Raw genomic sequence first — 4,100 nt, 5'->3', positions numbered from 1 at the left:
CACATGTATACCAAATAATCATATATTAAGACATACTTAAACTAAAACTGAAATGGTCGAATGGCAGCTAGCTTCTATTTTTTGAGCAAGGATCCCAGTTCTATTCCCAATTGCTACACTTTGATATTTTTGTATACACTTTCTGTTAGTGTTTTTTATATTGTATTAGTAATTTTTTTTAAATTAATTTGAATCGTTAACAAATAATTTAGGGCACTTATCAAATTTCTATGCATATAGAATTTTCAAATATTTTATCTTTGTGTGGTTGTTATATTTTTTCTTTCTATCTTTCAAAATTGAAACTTTGCTCAAATATTTTCTTTTCTTTCAAAATAATTTATTTTCTATCTTTCAAAATTGAAACTATTTATATAAAATATTTATAAGCACTAAAATAGAAGAAAATGATTGGTAAAATTTTAAAGCTTTAAGTCAAATATCGCACTCCGAATCAAAATTTATGTATTTGCCACTGGTTTCATATACACTTAGGGTGTGTTTGGTTCATCATGTACCATTTCTTAAGAAATGGTGTTGGGCTAGAATTGCTAAAGCATTTCTTAAGAGCATCCACAACGGTGGCGTCCGTCGCCACGGCGGTCCGCGCCGCTGGCACAGACGCCACCCGCCGCTGGCACGGCGCTGCTCGATGCATCGAGCAGCGCCGTGCCAGGGAGCAGCTGACGTGGCGCGCCCTCATTCGTCAACGGCATAGCCGTTGTGTTTAAATTATTTTTTTTAAAAAAAAATCAGTTTTTAATTAAAAAAACCGATAAAAAAAATTCACTTCCCAAAAAAATTATATCCGTTTATAACCGTTTTTTCCGACTTTTTATTTATTTTTTAATTTTTTTACCCCAAAAATACACACTTTCATCTATAAATACCCCCAATTTCACTCCCAAAAATTCACATCAAACTACACAATTCTCATCATCATTCTCCCATCTCCATTCTCATCTTCAATCTCTCATATCCATTTTCATCTTCATTCTCTCACACCCTACAACACCACTATGTCCGGTCACGACGATAGCCCAAGCGGCTCCCACGGTTGGAACCCCGAATGGTTCGGTTCACAACCGTTTCCTAGTCCGGAAACGGACTATTCGGCCCCTCCTCTCACCCAAGATTCGGGCGTTCCGGGTGGCTACCGGCCATACCCGGTCGACGACCAAGGTGGCTCCGATGGGCGATACGGGTGGACTCCGGAGCCTAGGCCTCCCGTCCCTTCCCAAACTCCAACTCCTCCATCTCGCGCCGGTGTCCGCACACCGTACTCACCGGCGGAGATGGATAGATTGTTCAAGGCGTACTTGAAAATATCCAAAGATGCGGTGGTTGGCACGAACCAATCCGGCGATCACTTTTGGTGGCGCGTCTCTCGGCGGTACAATACAAACCGGCCACCGGGAACGATCGAGCGCAACGAGAGTATGGTGCGCAACTGCATCGGCCGAGCCAACGACGAAATTGGCAAGTTCAATGGCTATTTCCTCCAGGAGTCGCGGAATGCCGGGAGAGGCCGGAGCGAGGTCGACATCATCACTGCGGCGCTGAGCACCTACCAATCCATGAACGGTAAGTCGTTCAAGTACCTAAATGTTTGGCAGGAAACGAGGACGCACCCGAAGTATCTGGGAGGCGTAACATCCTCCTCTAGCGGCTCCTCCAAACGGTCACGGTCGGCATCCCTATCCGACGCCGGCGAAGAAGTGGCTAGCCAACTCGCCGAAGCTAACTTGGGTAGCCCCGACGCCGGACCAAGCGGTTCCCGACGCCGACCGCAAGGAAGGAAGAAGGCGGCGGCCGAACACCGTCGCGCCGCGACTCCATCTGCCCCCGCTCCCGAACCCGCACCCTATGTTCCACCTCCACCCCCGAACAACTCGTTGTGGGCCCTTTTGGCCCAACTCAATATGGCCGATAGGTCATCTATGACCCCCACGCAAATTCAAACGCACGAGACCATGATATTGGGTCTCCAAAAACAATTGGGGTTGGTGCCGCCGGATGCGTAGTCTTCCTCGGGTAATATTAGCCAATAATTGTGTAATTTTTAATTTTTAGGATTTTAATTATGTAATTTTTAATTTTTAGTATTTTAATTATATAATTTTTAATTATTAGGATTTTAATTATGTAATTTTTAATTTTTAGGATTTTAATTATGTCTTTTTTATTTTATTTGTAATTTGTAATATTTATTGTGGTTTTTTAATGAATTTTAGTATTATGGAAATGTTTTTGTGTAATTGAATTTTAAATTAATTGTGCTCGTCCTTGCGGAAGAGCACAGCTGTGGGTGTTGTGCTCTTGCCAGAGAGCAGGCAGAAAAAGTGGGGTCGGGCCCACAACCGTGCCGCTGGCAAGAGCACGGTCGTGGATGCTCTAAGTTACAAAAACTGATGCTCCTTATTTGGTTTTCCATTTCTCATTTTTTGATATTTGCTATATGATGTTTTGTTTCCCATTTAGCAAAAGTGACATACGAAAAAGACATTTTTTCCATGAAGTTTTTATGTGTTTACAATTATATCCTCCAATACATAATTCATTCTAATTAGAATGTTTCACCCCTTTTTTTAACACAAGCAGCTGCATCTTCACCATTCATCGGCTGAAACTCTTTCTCAAAGCCAAGCACCACGTTTTTTCGAAGGAGGTAAGCTCGAAATTCAGCAAATTTCTGAAATTCAGCAATTCAGCATTTTGAGCCTTTTGGGGAAGAAAAATTCAGAATACAAGACTAAAAAATTAGCATCTGGAGGAGAAATCCATCTTCATCATATTGCCCACATAAACTAAGAAACAACAAAAATTGGAAAAATACACATTCACACCTATGTAGGACAAAGAACAGAGTGCAAATTCATGTAACAGGGTTCTCCAAAATTTCACAAAAATTTCAACAGATCAAAATAATTGATGCCAATAATTTCAGCAAATTCATGTAACAAGGGCATTAATCCGTTGCTGAAAAAGCTAATTCAATTTTGGGTGCCCGTTCATATCGGAAAAGGGGAAAACCCGTTCATATCGGAAGCTAATTCAGAAAAGGCTTACCTCGTCGACTGAAAATGGCCGCCCTTGCCGGAATTAGTGAGCTTTCTCCTTGGGTCTGTCTTCTCCGACGCGAAGAAGGAAGAGGAGCGAAAATGCCGTCAAATTGAATTGTTGGGCAAGAAAAATCGCAGGCTTGGGGTTAATTGGGGAAATTTCCAATCAATATGCCATTTCTCAAAGGGAGTGTTACGGTAAATGAGGTGAAGAAATGGGGCTGTTTCGCTATAAAGAAACTAGGGATGTCAATTTAGCCCGCAATCCGTGGGCTGACCCGAATAGCCCGCCAAATTTATAGGGTTAGGGCTGAAAATTTCCAGCCCGATAAAATTACAGCCCGATTAGCCCGCACCCGATTAACCCGCAACCCGTTAGGGCCAGATCCGAAAACCCGATGGGCTGGCCCGAAAACCCGATAAAATTTATATTGTTCTATTTGTTTGACTCTAATTTGACACTTCTTTAAGAAACGGTATACGACGAACCAAACATCAGTTATTGACAGAAATGGCTCAGATAGGAGCCCTAACAGACCAACCTCCTTAGCGAAATACTTTTCTTTTCGTAGACTGAAAAGCAGCGGCTTGAACATGATGGAGAAGATGTGTATTCTGTGCAAAATGGTTACAATGTAAGAGCATGGGAAAATCGGATTTATAGGGCACTTGGCCTTTAAAATAATGAAAATATACCCATTTTGTTATCTATTCCATATATGGGAAAAACGCCAACTGCATTGGCGTTTCTCTAAGTAAAGACGCCGAACGCATAGGCGTTTCAATAAGTAAAGACGCCAACAACATTAACGTTTTATAATGGCGTCGTATTTTAGCTGTATTTTCTCCAAAATACAGCTACGATAAAAACGCCAACTCAACTGGCGTGTTACAAGAAAAAACACCAACTGCGCTAGCGTGTTCAATTTTAAAAACGCCAATGTAGTAGACGTGTTCAACTATAAAACGCCAATGAGGTCGGCGTTTTTAACATAAACACGCCACCCTAGTCGGCGTGTTTCTGTTGAACCATATATA

General features: G+C 41.9%; 1 long non-coding RNA gene across 1 annotated transcript; it reads right to left on the bottom strand.

Annotated features, from left to right (window-relative positions):
• Positions 1 to 2,492: 2,492 nt before the first annotated feature.
• On the bottom strand, positions 2,493 to 3,260 carry LOC121794626. Its single transcript, XR_006049324.1, has 2 exons — positions 3,070 to 3,260; positions 2,493 to 2,692 (listed from the first exon to the last, which is right to left on the bottom strand). It is a non-coding gene; the product is annotated as an uncharacterized LOC121794626 (long non-coding RNA).
• Between the last annotated feature and the right edge of the window lie 840 nt (positions 3,261 to 4,100).

This window comes from Salvia splendens, chromosome 3, assembly GCF_004379255.2.
Source record: "Salvia splendens isolate huo1 chromosome 3, SspV2, whole genome shotgun sequence".
Lineage (NCBI taxonomy): Eukaryota > Viridiplantae > Streptophyta > Magnoliopsida > Lamiales > Lamiaceae > Salvia > Salvia splendens.
Note: the sequence above shows the minus strand (reverse complement) of the source record. Positions and strands in the feature narration are given on the sequence as shown.